Genomic DNA, 17601 nt, shown 5'->3' with positions numbered 1-17601 from the left:
AAGTTACATCAGTAGGTCCTTGTGGAAATGCTGCTCTGCTCTGCTTAGGTTTTTCAGAACTTTTTCCATTTAAAAAGAGGATATTGGTTCATTTTTTCCAACCATATGGTGTTTGATGTTTACTTATAAGCAGTTAGGAGCAGGAAGTGTTATAACCAGTTAGGAGCAGGAAGTGTTATAACCAGTTAGGACCAGGAAGTGTTATAACCAGTTAGGAGCAGGAAGTGTTATAAGCAGTTATTCTATAAGGAAATCACTCTTGTTTCAAGAAGGGATTTAAGGCGCCTGGCTTTAACTTATTCACTAAAGCATCAGTAAGTGTCATTAGGTAACAAGGTGTTGACAGAGAAAGAGCCAATGTTGAAATAGAGAGATTTAGCACAAGAAAACCATGATTAAGTGGATTTTTCTGGAGTGTCGTCACATTTTTTTGTTACAAGTATTTCAGTCAATGATGCAAATGGTTCTTTTATAATCCGATTTGCCTCTGACACTTTAAAGTATGCCGGATCAGTTTAAAGACAATTATACCATCCAACCACATCAAGACAAAATTTATTTTCTCTCTCAAGTCAAATGCAGTATGGTTTCAGGTCAGACCTTGATGTCTGCATACACTGTTAGATATTTTAACTCTAAACAGTCAATGTTTTGTGTTCACCAAGCTTGAGGGGCTGGCGGTTAACACTCTAAAGAGCCCTTTCTGGGGTGGCATTGCAAACTGGAAATAGCATGTAACTCGACCTCAGTGCAAATAATCACCCTGGCCTCTCTTAACATTTTAAACCTTGTGTGTTTATGCATTGTAAATTGTGAACAGAAATGCTTAGACATTGTGTGGCGTGTATATTTCAAGGTTTTAACATTATATGGTATCTCAATTTCAGCCACATGACCGCAGGCTTTCAGGCTCTTTCTACTCTGAAGTCTTATTCAGATTCCTGGGGAATGAAAACACAACGATGCGTTCCAAGGTTTCCCAAAGAATGCATCTCTGACCATTTCCAAAGGAGAATTTCCTCCAATATCTGGCCTAAGAATCTAATCTCCGCATAAACTGTTGCATTGACATACAACTAAAATGCCTATGAAGAAAACACTTAGGTAAACGAGGGACACAAAGCTTAACAAAAGCAGGTGCTTCGAAACACATGTATAATTAATATCCTGTCACACTTAGGGTCAAGTAAAAAAATTGCAGGGCTGCCCTAGTTGACCATCATTTTGGCTACAATGGCTAAAAGAAAGGATCTCAGGATGAGAAGTGTAGCTTCCAGATTGGTTCAGTGGTCTAAAGCACTACATCATATTCCAGGCCACTCTACACCCTGGGTTAAATCCCAGGTTTTGTCACAGCCGTTGTGACAGGAAATCTCCAATGCAATCAGTAATTTAGTTGTGAATTAAAATGAAGGCCCACCAGGAATTTTACTTTGAACCGAACCCCTAGGAATTGGAGAGACCAATTGCACCAAAGAGAAGTTAGGATTAACTGGGATTTAATGTAGTAACCGTTTAGTTATTGGTCATATGCAGTAACGAATAAGGACGATGCACATTGACCAAATCTCTGAAAGGGAGAGTTCATTGTGCTCTAGTGACACCTTGTGGCGGGTCAGGAACTTGCAAGCAATCTGAAGTTGATTGTCAAAAGAGCATGTTTTGACATGCTAGTTTAAAGTAAAGCAACACAGATTGGAAGGCCTGTCTCAGAGGAAGGTTAGCCCAGATAGGGTAAGATAAGGTTGGAACTATCAGTTGGGCATCATGAAATTGATAGAGAAAAGGGGACAAATTAGTTAAACAAGGGAAGCTTCTGTGATGGCCAACTAAGACAGTTACAACACAAAGAACTACATCCATTGCAAAAACACATTGTAATTTAACACCCAACTGATAGCTTGGAAAGAGAAACTGAAGGGAAAACTAGTACACTACAAAGAAAACCTTCCAGTTGTGTTTAAGCTGTACTGGCGACATGTAGTGGTGCAACGCCCTATTAAAACACTATATGTTTCTGTTAGCAAAATCATGTAGCTTCCTGCCCCTTCATAAGAAGATAATAAAGCACATTTTGCGCCGTGAGGCAGTTAAGCAGGTACATGGGTTCCCGACACTGTAATTCAGCTGCATCTACACACCTCTCCCTTTGATCCGCCGTGGTTTCCAGTTTTGTAATGCTGTCTACTCCCTGTTTACCATCCAACTGCTCACGCTCGTTAACGAGTCACGAACCGGTGATGTCATTCCGCGCGACAACACACCTGGGTGCGTACCTGGCCGTTGCATCATCGTTTCGCTGAGCGAAACGTGTATGTGTACGTGGTGTGTGTGTGTGTGTCTAGGCTGAGTGATTTGCAGCAGCATGGGCGGGGGGGGGGGGGGGGGGGGCTTATCACAAAAGGCACTAACGTTGCCCGCCACTCCAAGCCCTCCCGGACAGTGTTTCATGGTGTTGTGTGTTGAAACACAAGGGCATCCAACAGGAAGGCCGTGGAATCAAAGGACACAGGCGAGGGTTACAAACGAGGGATTGACAACGCAGGCTACCTTTGTACGCTCCGACAGGAAGGCAGCGTGAAAGGCTGGGGATTTGGGACTGGAAGCGTTCTCACCTGCAGGGTTCGAAAGGGAAAAGAAAAAAAGACTAAACACAATCTCACCCCCGAAAACTTGGCATTTTTGCCTCCATGTCGATTCCCACAAAACAAGTGACATCCTCTATGACAGGCAAGGGAGATTCATATCGGGGAGAAAAGGGAGCAGGGGGACATTTTGAACATTGCGGGCTGATGGAGGTTTTGAAAGGAAATATGATAAGGTATGCCTGTGGAATGTATTTTAGAAGAGGGGCGCCTGCTTCTGGAACTTCAAATGCGTCCTAAAGGGCACCCTATTTAAACAAGTCCTGTTGGGATACACCTCAGGGTGATGTGGAGTTGTCGATCTCTGTAAGGGCTGTACGCATTCCTGATAATTACAGCATTATTAAAAAAAAATTTAAATTACGTTAAGCCTGTCACACCTTCATGGGTTTGTGTGAAAATGAAACACAAGGGATTGGATCAAAGAGCAGAACAGTAAACTCACTGGACCTGTTGAGCCAAGAAGTCTAATTTACAGTACAACGTTTTTCTTACAAACAAAAGCAATAACTACTGCTTCCCGTTGTCATTGCATCTTGAATTTCATCACCTCAGAACCGATTTAAGATTAGTAGAGAGTTGTGTCCCCTCTTTAGTACTTTTAAAGAAATTAATTGTCATAAGCAGAGACGTGTCTTCCTGAATAATAACTGCTGTACCTATTAGCTTCATATCAAAACATCTGCTTCTGGTTACAGTTGGGGTGTGTCTGGAAGAAGACTGTCCCCGCTAAGAATCAGTCTTCAGATAGAACAGACATGCTGCAAATGGTGAGTGGCTGTATCAATTGATGTATCAAATGAGCATTTGTCCTTTGGAGTTGTACTGCATGGCTGTACTGGGTTAAGTAGAGCAGGTTAGGTCCGCAATCCATCAGTCCTGACATCACACACCAACACCACACATGCACAGGATGAATCTACAAATACAAGATACCGCAAAGACCAATATATAAAAATAAAAAATAAATTTGCAAGCACACGCCTTCAATATAACACCTTCTCAGCAAAGATGAACAAAGAATGTTGTGCTTGCTTATAAATGGTTGCTTGTCTAGGCTAGTTCAATTCTCAGCTGAGCATGTTTAGCAAGTGTTCATTTTTACACTTACATTCAAGTAATGTAACGGACACTTATCACACTGTACATAGTGATTTGGATTGTAATGCACAGTGAATGGATTCTTATTTAAATGGAATCACTCTGTAAATCACTAAGAAAACTGTCAATACTTCAAACATTATCATTGGGAAAATATAAAGTTATCGAAGTATCTTGTTACAAAATGCATTGGATTTAGGTTCAGAAGGATTTAAATACATAAAACGTGTCACAGAAATCTGCACTCTGCACTGTGAGCACACAGTCACATACATGCACACACACACACACACACACACACGTTTACTTAGCTATTGAAATGGGGACACCCATGTTAACTGTCCCTAAAATAAAATCTACATCCACTAATCCTAATCCTAAACTTTACCCTAACCTCAACCTCAGTGTTAACTTAAACTCAATAAAATACCAAATATGCCTAAACTTAACCAAACCCTAAAGCCTATGCCAAAAGCTAACCGCTATTGCCTAACCCTAACCCTAATTTTAACCGAAACCACAATTGTAACCTTTCGTTGTAACTTACATTTAAGCCATAGAAATTGCCTTCTTTCAAAATAGGGACAAAATATCCCTGCAAGTCCCCTTTTTCTGATTCAACCAGTCTGGGGATTTATAATGAGACATTTTGTTCCCATCACGCAGTTTTATCAGAAACACACACACACACACATATTACACATGAACACATACACACAGACCCCCCCCAAACCCCTTACACACACACTCATTACACAAACACATAGACCCCCCCAAACCCTTTACACACACACACACACACTCATTACACATACACACAGACCCCCCCAAACCCCTTACACGCATACACACACACACACATTACACATACACATAAATACAGACCCCCCCCAAACCCCTTACACACAAACACACACCCCTTACACAAACACACACCCATTACACATACACGTACAAACATACCCCCCAAACCCCTTACACACAAACACACACACATTACACTTCACACACACACACATTACACACACGCACACATTTCACACACACACACACACACACACACACACACACACACACACACACACACACACACACATTACACGTACACACATTACATACACACACACACACACAATGCATGTTACACACACACACACACACACACATACACACATACATTACACACACACACACACCCGTATTACACCCTCAATCTGTCCAGGCCAGGGGTCTCTGTGCTGCAGCTGCAGTGTGTTTCTAGAGTCCAGTTGGCCCAGTGTGATTGGAGGTCCAGCTGGTGGCGACCCTTTTGATCCCATATCCCTTTCATGAGAAAGACAAACAGCACTGCGTCGTCACCCACGCCGACTGATTGATACACGCGCGCACACTCACACACACACACACACACTCTAATGGACGCCTCGCTGTAATCACTCAGCTAATGACCCGCTTGAACTCTGAATGGAGCCCGATGTAGATATTGAGAACAAAAAAGGCGAGTCAGAGAGTGAAGAAGTGGAGGGCCCTGTGACTTTCTACTAATGGGGGAGGTGAAATCTGATGGGATGAACATGAGCTTGAAAAAACAACATATAAACCATCGAGTGATCAATATTCCACTTGCAAGACCACAAAGTAAAAGCTGACAAATTCATGTTGATAGTTACACTTTACGTCTGATCTCAAAACGTTTAACTCCTCCAAAGTGTAGGATATGTTACGACAAGAGTACCTGTGTTAGACTTCTCACTTTGTCAGAATTTATAAATATTGCTTCGTTTAGGAGTGTAGGGAGAATTGAGTTGTCGCACCGCCAGCCAGACTAGAATGTGCCAATATTGTCCAATAGGATCACACTAGCTCAGACTTGGCTCTGCCTACATCCTTTTCTTTGGTTCTGCCCACTTGGCTTCACTAGCCTTACATTGGATGTGACAGCTTGTGGGCTATCCTGGTTTAGTTATACACTGGTTTAGTTATACACTGGTTTAGTTATACATATGTCTCAGTGAGAAGCCAACTGAAACAGATAAGAAGACTTGGATTATGTTTTCACGTCACTGTTTTACTTTGATCCGTGTCTGGGTATCTTTTTACACTAAAATAGATTTAAAAGGATAAATTATAAAAAAGATTATTTTACATTATTTTACATGATAATCTACATGAAATTCCAGTTTCCATTGGCATTTATCGACGGACACCAAGTTATGGGCTGGGATGGAAGGTTATACTGTATGCATGTGGCAACTTGAACCAGCTTCATATCCATTTCCATTATCCAGAAGTCTTTGTTTTCACCATCTCACACTACAAAATAATTTAGCATCTCATACAGTGGCTCCCTTGGACTTTTATATGTTTTATTGCGTTACAACATTAAAACAGAATTGATCTAATCAAGGTTTTTTGCCACAAATCTATAGAGAATAATACATAAAATCTGCTAATTGTTCTAAATTGATGACTGATATTAAACAGGGCAGCATTGGTTAATCGGGAACAAAAACACGTTTATTCCCGATGTAGAACGACTGTCCTCTTCAGTGGCCTGAAAAATTGATGGGTAGACAGGAGGACTAGAGGAAAGCCCCTTTAAGTCTGAATGGTGTCATCTTCCTATTGCCTGTGTCACAGTGGTTTGAAGGATCTGAGGTTGTCAGGGCTGTTGACTTAAAGAAGAGAACCACAGACACACACACGCACCCCAGTCAAAAACAAATCCACTCAGTTGCCTGTTTGAACCGTATATTATATGTGTTTAAAGTCTGAGGCCAGTTTTCTGTGTGTGTGAGTGTGTGTGTGTCTGTGTTCATATGTGATGTGGACAAGTGTATGTTTCAGAGAGCACACTCTCTATTATCGTAATCCTGCCGGTAGCAGTTAGCTGTTAGGCTCATAAATCACAACATTTGTATGAAATGCCAGCGGGAGTAGAAAGGTCAGAGGAGGAAATTAGCAGCTGTCTTTTCCTCTCCTTTCATGTTAGCCGCAGGGCTAATCGCCAGCAAGCCATCAGCTCATTTCCACTTGAAAACAAACCCAGCAACGAGCCTGGGGAGGAGCTGTTTGCTCACTCGTACATTTTATGACACCGTATTTGATTCTGAAGGGAAGGCTGGGTACATTGTCCTTGTTCCCTTTCTTTTGCTGGCAGGTTCTCCATCTTTGTCTTTCTCTCCATCTTTCTCCCTCCCTCTCACACACCATTGCAGGTGTTGTAGAGTAACCCTCGGGAGCATGCTCCTTTCACACTGCTCTGTAGACACATTTCAACACGGTTGTGGACTAGCGATGATTAGTTGTTCTTTGCTTTGGGTGTTTGCTTTGGCTCATGGGTTATTTGAATGCATTGCTGCTGTATGGGAAAGCAATGGGGACGCCAAAGGGGGGGGGGGGTAGCCATTACAACCTGGTAATGGCTATCTTGCTCAGGAAGCCATTATGCATAGCTTGTGCCACAATCAGGTCAAAACATAATGAAGACTACAGTGGTTGAATACATTTTTTAAATGTTTTTCTCATCATAAAACAAGATTATTATTTCATTTGATTTTCAGACTACTCAACAATTAGCCCAATTGATTAAAACACCATAGAGTTAATGCAGGTAAGAGAAAATATTTTTTTTTAAAAAGAGCTGCTTCTGCAATTCCAACATTTCCTTAAATCAACATAAAAAAACTTTACAATTTTAATGTGTGGGTTTGATCCATGTCTTTGTACATGTGGGGTCCTCATAAAGGAAGTAAACTGGCCCAACTTTGACAAAAAGAGGCTAAATGATGATCTTTGCACAGAAATCAATTATTCACAAAAGTACACCAATTGACCTAATTGTCAAGACATAAGATGCAGCAGCATTCATATTGAGCACATGGTGACGTTGTAACCACATGTGTTTATATATACACTCACCTAAAGGATTATTAGGAACACCATACTAATACTGTGTTTGACCCCCTTTCACCTTCAGAAATGCCTTAATTCTACGTGGCATTGATTCAACAAGGTGCTGAAAGCATTCTTTAGAAATGTTGGCCCATATTGATAGGATAGCATCTTGCAGTTGATGGAGATTTGTGGGATGCACATCCAGGGCACGAAGCTCCCGTTCCACCACATCCCAAAGATGCTCTATTGGATTGAGATCTAGTGACTGTGGGGGCCATTTCAGTACAGTGAACTCATTGTCATGTTCAAGAAACCAATTTGAAATGATTCAAGCTTTGTGACATGGTGCATTATCCTGCTGGAAGTAGCCATCAGAGGATGGGTACATGGTGGTCATAAAGGGATGGACATGGTCAGAAACAATACTCAGGTAGGCCGTGGCATTTAAACGTTGCCCAATTGGCACTAAAGTGTGCCAAGAAAACTTCCCCCACACCATTACACCACCACCACCAGCCTGCACAGTGGTAACAAGGCATGATGGATCCATGTTCTCATTCTGTTTACGCCAAATTCTGACTCTACCATCTGAATGTCTCAACAGAAATCGAGACTCATCAGACCAGGCAACATTCTTCTAGTCTTCAACTGTCCAATTTTGGTGAGCTTGTGCAAATTGTAGCCTCTAATTCCTATTTGTAGTGGAGATGAGTGGTACCCGGTGGGGTCTTCTGCTGTTGTAGCCCATCCACCTCAAGGTTGTGCATGTTGTGGCTTCACAAATGCTTTACTGCATACCTCGGTTGTAACAAGTGGTTATTTCAGTCAAAGTTGCTCTTCTATCAGCTTGAATCAGTCGGCCCATTCTCCTCAGACCTCTAGCATAAACAAGGCATTTTTGCCCACAGGACTGCCGCATACTGGATGTTTTTCCCTTTTCACACCATTCTGGTTGTGCGTGAAAATCCCAGTACCTGAGCAGATTGTGAAATACTCAGACCAGCCCGTCTGGCACCAACAACCATGCCACGCTCAAAATTGCTTAAATCACCTTTCTTTCCCATTCTGACATTCAGTTTGGAGTTCAGGAGATTGTCTTGACCAGGACCACACCCCTAAATGCATTGAAGCAACTGCCATGTGATTGGTTGATTAGATAATTGCATTAATAAGAAATTGAACAGGTGTTCCTAATAATCCTTTAGGTGAGTGTATATTCATCTGTTTGACTAATATAATGACATTTGGCACACTCACTCAGGGAAAACCATATGGGGCAGAATCATTTATATCAACTAAAAAGCTTTGATTTTTAAAGTTTTGGACTAGGAAGTTCAGGGTAGTGTTTAATTTTACCCTCTGACCGAGTTTAGCACTGAACAAGGCATGTAAAAAGTAATGACTCATAGAGATATTAAATAGCATTATGATTATAGCACGTGTGTATTTGACTTTGTTGTATGAGTCATCAACCCTTTATGATTATTGGTTTATTTGACTTTGCCTTCACGGGGCCATTCATCTCGGCCTATAGACACTGTCAAACATCTCCTCCTACTCAGTGGTTTGGTTAAGGTTTGTGGTAAAAAAACTTTCCAGCAGACGATAGCCAACAGTTAATATTGTACTTATACACGTCTAAGAGTGTGATTTGTTTCCATTATGGTATGTTTTCACTGTCGATGTCTAGACCTGTGTTCTAATGCTGTTTAAAATCTTTGACAACACCATATCCTTTTCATATCAAGCCTGATTGACCTCATTTTAGCAGAACATATTGCTTAGTTTGTTTCATAGTGCTTAATATTCCACGATGCGCTTAAAAAATCAGTAGATCAGTAGGCAGTTGGCTTGAAACTCAGAAAAGAAACTCAGTGTTCCTCATTCCTGCATAGCTGGCCATGTAATTCATATTTAAGACCAAACTGTAATAATACATACCATTAGCAACTATAAAGAAAAGTAGCTTGCACAACTTCAAACGCTAGACTGTCACGAAAGTCTAGCGGACACCTGCATAACTCCGATACAATGTCATATAATCATCATGCTTGCAACTAAAAGGCTACAAAAGTTAATTTTCAACACTAATTGTTTGGAATTACTGCAGTTTTAATACATGCTTATAATACATGCTTAGAACAATGTTACCTATAGCAGCTGCTAACGTAGTATCAGTAGCTTTTTTGTGCACGGTAATAGATACCAGCCTCCTTTTGATGTTAATCAGTCAAATGCTACGTCATCAACATGTTGTACATGTTTTATCCAGGAAGCATTATATAATGGCCTACACATATTAAAAGAGGGTAGTGCTGTGCCTAGCTGATAAAAGTTGTTTTATACGATCATTTCTGGGGGGCAATATATTCCCTAAACAAAGCACCAATATTCCCAAATTGTTCTCATAGATGGATTTCTAAATATTTTACGTTTTTTTTCGGAGGGAATTGATTGAAAGTCAAGGCAATGTTCTGGGAATGTTCTTTGAAGGTTACATACCGTCATTGCCAAAAGTATTGGCACATTTGCACTTTATGCAAATCATGTACCATTTCTTCTAGTAAACGGTTAAAATTCTAATGTATTTTGGTATCCACCTGCTTACTTTGTTTGCTGTTGAACAACTACTTGGAATTGTTCTCACCTGTGGGGAGTTGTAGGTGCCTGCAATATGAAAATCACTCATTCAAACTTTGAATTGAGAAAAGGACTCATTCTCCAGTTTGGTGTCACTGTGTGTTCATAGACCAAAGAAAAATTAACCGGATATTTATGTGAGGAGGTGAGGCGAACGTCAATGCTACAAGTCCACCTCCAGAGACGTTGATGTTCTTGTTTGCACCGCGCGTAAAGTTATCAAGGTGTTTAAGGCCCGTGTCCCTACAGCTAACCTCCTAGGATATGGCCCCAAGAGAAAACCTGATGGAAGATCGCAGCAAAGGACTGTTGGAATGGTGGAGAAGGCACCACCATTAACTGCCACATAGATTCAAGCTGATCTTTAGACACAAGGTACTACAGTTTCAAACTGCACCATTTCCCACTAACTTAGTGAAGAAAGGGGGGTAGTTTGGTAGGACACCCACTGCTGAGAGAGACAAGACAGTCTGACTGCAATTTGCCAAAACACCCGAACATGCCACAATCCTTCTGGGACAAACTGCAGTAGACAGATGAGACCAAATTAGATCTTTCTGGTAAAGCACACCATCGCAATGTTTACAGAAAACAAAGTGAAACCTTAAAAGAAAAGAACACCTTCCCCAAAGGCAACATGGAGAAGGTTCAGTGATGTTTTAGGGCTGTTTTGCTGACTCTGGCATTGGTTGCCTAGAACATGTGCATGGCATCATGAAATCAAGAGAATACCAAGGTCTTTGGGAGCACAAATGTCGAACACAGTGACAGAAAGCTTATGAGTGTTCCAGCAGGACAATGAGACTAAACACAGTTGAAAAGGAATGGTTCAAGACAAAACACTTTACTGCTCTGAAGTGGCGAGCAACAAGTCCTGATCTAAATCCTATCCTATAAAACCTGTGGAGAGGTCTGCAAACAACAGTTGGGAGGCACCCTTCACATTTGTAGAACTGGGGCAGTGTGCACAATAAGAGTAGGCCAAACAGACAGAACAGAAGTGCAGGTAGCTCAACTTCTATTTAGAGACAATGTGAGTTTTTAAAGTAACCATGAAGAGCATGAAGAACAATTAAGAACATTCTAAGAAAAGTTTTGTAAATATTGCCTGAAGGTTATAAAGTTGGGATCGTTCTAAGAATGCTCTGTAAATGATCTCTGAAGGTCAGCGTTCTCTGATGGGAATGTTCTGGGCATGTTAGGAATGTTCTGGACACATAAAGTTAGATAATGGTGTATGGATAAGAAAATAAGATTATTTTGAAGATTAATCAATAATTATTTGATTCTGAATAAAACTAAATATAAACTCAGTAATTATATTGGTTCAGTCCTGGGCCATAACATCATAATGGCTCCTAGATAGAATCATATAGAGACTTTATAACTAAGTATGTTTGTATCATGCATATATTAACTTATTATTAACAATATTTTAAACTGCTGAAAATTCATGGTTGATATTCCTATTATTATCTCGCATTAGATTTATTAGCATTTTCCTTGACACCCAACGTACTTTACATAGTTTATGCATGTATCAACTTGATTATTACTTATCACTATACATTGGGTGTCTTAACAACGCATTGCTTCTAGAATAAATATTAAATTATATTTTACATTAACATTTCAGTCATTTAGCTGACACACTTATACATAAATTACATTATTGATTGCAGGAGGGAAATATTTAATTTCTTACCAGTACAGTATTGTATTGGTATAGTCCAATAACTATACCAATTTAAGTCAAATTTAAAGATATATTCCACAATTTTAAAGTTCATTTTAAAAGACAGATTGGGTCCCTGTAAATTGTGTACTATGTCACGTATGTGCCAATTTGTGCCCCATGCTATCAGAACCACTTGCTTTTAAACTTGCTATCTAATGGCTTATTTACTTAATATACGATTTATTTGACATACTACTCTCCTATGCAGTACCAGACTGTATAACCTTACCTGGATTGATGGCATGAATTTAGTACATACAGTGCATTCAGAAAGTATTAAGACATTTCCACATTTTGTTACATTACAACCGTATTCAAAAATGGATCCAATAAAAACAATTCTGATCAATCTACATGCCGTTGGGCAGGTTATAATCATGGATCTGTAATTATTTGGCTCTGTTCATCTTTCCTTCAATCCTGACTAGTCTTTTCCCTTAATTGTAGAGGAAGAGACTTGGTGGTTTCTAATTGTTTCTATGTAAGAATGATAGAAGCCTCTGTGTTCTTGGGGATCTTTATTGCTGCAGGTATTTTTGGTACCCTTCCCCAGATCTGTGCCAGGACAAAAACCTATCTCTGAGCTCTATGAACAATTTCTTTGACCTCATGGCTTGGTTTTTGCTGGGACATGCACTGTCAACTGTGCGACCTAACATAGACAGATGTGTGCCTGTCCAAATCATGTCCAATCCATTGAATTTACATTGTAGAAAGATCTCAAGGATGATCAATGGAAACGAGTGTTATAGCAAAGGGTCTATATACTTCATTAAATTACATTTCAATTTTTTTATACATTTGCCAACATTTCTTTAACAACTGTATTTGCTTAGTCATTATGGGGTAGTGTGTGCAGATAAAATTATGACTAATGCTATAATTTAACAAAATGTGGAAAAAGTGAAGGGGTCTTAATACTATACCAGTGCACTGTTTAGTACTTTTTTGCAAAAGATTTTCTATTTTCTCCTCCAGCCTCAATAGCAGCAAATGTTTGCATTATCGCTAGGCTCTTATTATTGGTTAAGTCCCACAAATCCTTATTGGTCCAGATGCAACAACAATACCTCAAGAGTTGGTCTATTTCAAGTAGATTTGTTGACAATTCAAATGAATATCCACCTTAACTGAATTCTGAGTTGAGATTGGCAGGTTGGTAGTCTAGGGGGATCTAGTGGTCAAAGCTGCTGCCTCTTGTGCACAAGTACCATTGCAGCGCAGGTTCGAATCTGGCCCACTGTCCCAATCAGAAAGGTCTAAAAAGTCCTACAAACATCACAATAATAATTATTTGCCAAGAGGTTGTATAATAATAATAATATGCCCAAGATTTATAATTACCGTTGTGTTTATAGTCATTATCAAATGTGAAATATTTTCTTCTCCACATTTTAAGGTACGATTGAAACTGATATGAAAGGAATTTGAATGTTGTTCCAGTGTGCTTTCTTCACTCCCATCCGTCTTTTTCTCTGTCTTTCTGTGGGAACATTTTCCCTATCTCATGCCTTCAGTGCTATAGCACAGAAAGAAGAACTGCACCAGTTGCCTTTGTTGATGTTCCTCCTATCTGTGTGCTCTCTTTTTGAAGTATACCCCCACACAACCATTCACACCTGCAGAAAAGCCAGACACCAAGCAGCAAGCAACTACATCCCTCAACACTGGTCACAGAAGCAAAGCAGTGCTCCCTATTGTCCCACTTTTATTTGTTTTTACTGGTGTTATCTACAACTTATACCTCAGAAAAGAAATAATAAATATTTGCACCTGTCCCTGGCACCTGGTTCCTGTTCAATGAGTGCCAAACAGAGCAGAAAAATATATATTGTACTATAAAATACGCTCACGTTACAGCGTTAGAGTGAAAAATATTTGTTATTTAATGCCAAATGAACAGCACCCGGCCCAATTCCAATCCACAATTAGTGTATCTATTGTTTAGAAGACATGATCATCTTCTAGGGCAGAATCATTTATGCAACACGTTGGATAGTAGACCGTCCTTACGTATACCCCCTATTTGTGAGAATAAGTATACATTTAGGGTAAGTTTATCTTAATGTCAGTTAGGTAAGTTCACACAAAATAGCTCTGGAAAGAAAGTTCAGGGTAGTGTTACCCTATAATTAAGAGTTACCCTTAAATTACCCTATAATTAAGTTTAGCCCAGAATGTGGCATGAATAAAAAATGGTCATGACTCACAGAGATATTTGATTGGCAGATATGTGTATTTGACTTTCTCAGGGGAGTTATCAAGCGTGTGTACACCTTTGATAGACTCATAATGATTAAACATTGGTGTATTTGACTTGAAACATGAAAGTAGCTCTTCCTATAGACACTGTTAACATAACAAACATCTCCTCCTATTGAATAGTTTGGTTAAGGGTGGATATGGTTTCTTTCCAGCACCAGATAGCCAACTGTTTCAGGGTGTGAATTTGTCTCCATCACACTCTGGTTTTACTGCTGTGCCCTAGATCTATGTTGAAATATGTTTTGAAATCTTTCACGATGTTGCCTTTTTTGTAGTCCGTCTGGAGAAAGATTTTTGTGGTTTGCTCCTTTGCTTTCATTTCAATTGATTCCTTTACCAACCAAGATCAATTAAGCACATATTGTGTTTTTATAATTTACAATATTATTTGAACCCAGGCTTCTTTGCTTGTCACAGCGCCAACTATGTTGGATAGTGGATAATTTCATCGATAGGCACAATTAATTTGTCTCATCACAGCATGGATTACCTGTCAGGAGTTAGCCTCAGAAGCCCAAGATGTGGTTTAACATGCCACTTTGTCAGTTAAGCAGAGCGGACAGCCTGTAACAAGCGCTAATACAGCTCTTCATGTGAAATTCACTTTCATTTCCTTTCATGCAGGTCGCTTTTCCGTCTCATTTGTCCGATGGTTATTCAGAATTAGCTATTGATTGTTTGGACCGAAGTTAGTCATGCGACACTTTTTCATTCGACGTGACTAGCGTCCTGATAAATACATTCGACTATGTAGTTTTAATTCCTAGAAGCTGACTGGCTGAACGCTGTGGTATGAAAAAAAAGGCATTACTTTTAACTGCTTTCATTACGTTGGTCGCCAGTTTATAATAGCAACGAGGCCCCTCAGGGGTTTGTGGTACTGTTGGATGGAAGACCGTGGCTACGTGCCGTATCCAGACACGTGGACAGGGGACTTCTTATGTGGATCACCTAATGCCCTGATGTTCCCTGTTGGTTTCAGAGATAAGGATGTACTTCTGGTCTATAGTTCCAGAAGCTCGTGAGGTCAACCTAACAAAGGACACACGGGTGAAATTGCATTGACAGGGAGATGAGAGGAAAGGAGAAAGAGTGAAGAGAGGTATAGAAGTGAGGGATAAAGAGAAGAGAGGAGCAGCGAGCGAGAGAGCAGGAAAACAGAATACCTGAATACCTCTGATGACCCTATCCAGACTAGTTTGGGTCCCTTAGAGCTCCCGCTCCGCCCCACATCAGAGAGTTTTGGATATTCAAAGTAGATCAGCATCGGGCCAATAATCGCAGTGATCTTTCCAGGGGCATCTGCTGAATGCTGAAAAGGACAGACCTTTTCCCAGTTCAATTCCGTCACCCCCTCCAGGAGAGTGGAGAAGGATAAAATGGTCGCCATATTGTAGGCAGACTCACAAAGGTTTCCTTGGCCAAATGGATTAGGCTGAGCATCAGACATTGTTTCTATACATTATTAAACTTTTAAGCCAGCGCAAAACAGGATTAAAACAAAAAAAGAGAAGAAAAAGACATTATTCATCTTGCGTGCTGAACTCCACCCCCTGTCCTGCCATATACATGTATGTGCACAAGGACAACACATTTTAATGCAACCATCCTCAGGTTGCCTTTTTTCCCGTCACACGAGATCTGTTCCAACCCGACAGCCAGTCGCCCACTTCTGACTTATTTAGAATTTTCTGAAGTTGGAAATTAACGTTTATTTTCTCAAATTGGCCCTTTAAAGTGGATCCTCTTAACCAACCATAACAAGGGAATGAATGGCGGGCTTCTCTAACTTTAAGGGTGTTATGCACCATGTCCAACTTCAAAGGCCTTCTTAACTCCACACTTTAATTGTATCTTCGCCGAGCAAGCTGCCTGGACGCCATCTGATTCCGCTGACAACTGCACTCCTTCTCCCTTTTACTTTCTATCTCTTTCCCCTCCCTCCTTTCATCATTTTTTTTGTCTATCTGTCATTATGGATAGACACCCGTGTCCGTTCCCCCCCTGTTACTTTACCCCAAAAGTCTGCCACCAGTGTCCTCTCTCTTCTTCCTCCTTCTGTATCTCCCTCCTTTCCTACTTAATCATTATTGGTAACTCTTGCTCTTTTCTTTGTCCATTAAACTGTTCTTTTCTTTCTCTTTCCATGTGGGTCTATCCATTTTTATGGCTACCACTCTCTTTTCCCCCTTTTTTCCTTCTAAATTTTTTCCTTACATTTTTTTCTTCTTTATCTACCTCTGGCTTGTTTGTCATTACAGACTGATATCCCTCTATTTTTGTTCCTTTTACTTTAATTCCCTTTTCACCCACCACATTCTGCCAAGTGTCTACATGGGCACAATCTATAACTTGTTTATTTCCCTTAGGTGTGGGTATCACCTGTCCCCTGAAGAATTTAAGGTGTTAAAGTTAACAGAATGACACTAATCGCTGTCTTATTCTTTGGCTTTCAACTCCTCTCTACCACTTTCACTTTTATTTCCTTTTTTTTTATTTCATTTTTGTGCCTCTTCATAAACAGACATTCACGCTCCTTTCCATATGGGCTTTAATTTTCCATTGTCCTCCAGATATTCCTCTTCGGTCAGGCTTGAGATAAAGGGATAATCACTTCAAAGGGAACCAGCAGAGAGTGTAACCCCCAGCTAAAGTGGACAATACGCTAATTGAGAGGGAAACTGATCACAGGGCCTGTTCAAAGGGAACCCTGGGACACGCCCCTTGTGATGCACTTAATTTTATTAGTGTTTATGGGGACGCTTCAGCCAAAGTTATCACTCCTCCGACCGCCACACTCTGAACACACTCTGAACTAGCAATACTGTTTGACAATAATGTCCACCCTCTTGCTGTTTGCCTCGGTTCTTTTGGGGTTTGTGTGTACTTCAGTTGTAGGAATGGGAAGGACAGAATGAGTTTTGTGGACTTTTTGGTCCCTGGTTATGAACATTAACGTGTGGTAAGACGTTTTCAAAGGTAGCCATGTTGCAACGTGGATGAAAATGCAATCGAAAAACGGACTTTCACCGATTGAACTAACCTCACTGAAGGACATTATCTTTAGCAGATTATCTTTTGAGATAGAATAATAAGAGTCTAATGATGTTGATGTTTTCGGCTACTGTTTTCCATGCACTCTTACTGTAAAGGCTCATTTCCTACTGACAATCCTACCCGTGTGAACTAACATGGTGTGACACACATGTACCACGGCAGCACAGATGTGACTCCAACCCACAGCTTTCAGTACACTCTATCCTCACCATGATCTCGTGTTTAGCATAAAATGAACAGAAAACCTGCTTCAAAAAA

The 17601-nt window shown here is 40.3% G+C and overlaps 1 protein-coding gene across 4 annotated transcripts in view; it reads left to right on the top strand.

The window, feature by feature from the left end:
- The window catches only part of LOC105021564 (axin-2), an 86870-nt gene that overhangs the window by 46826 nt on the left and 22443 nt on the right, over positions 1-17601 (top strand). For 3 of the 4 annotated variants that reach the window (XM_034294286.1, XM_034294287.1, XM_034294284.1), the window contains one exon: positions 3344-3415. The exons of the other annotated variant lie outside the window; for it this stretch is intronic. The gene's annotated coding sequence lies outside the window, so the exon portion shown is untranslated. The remainder of the gene's footprint in view (positions 1-3343; positions 3416-17601) is intronic. 4 annotated transcript variants of the gene reach the window in all.

This window comes from Esox lucius, chromosome 9, assembly GCF_011004845.1.
Source record: "Esox lucius isolate fEsoLuc1 chromosome 9, fEsoLuc1.pri, whole genome shotgun sequence".
In the NCBI taxonomy this organism is placed as follows: Eukaryota; Metazoa; Chordata; class Actinopteri; order Esociformes; family Esocidae; genus Esox; species Esox lucius.
The sequence above is the reverse complement of the archived record's forward strand: the minus strand, read 5'-3'. Positions and strand labels throughout refer to the sequence as shown.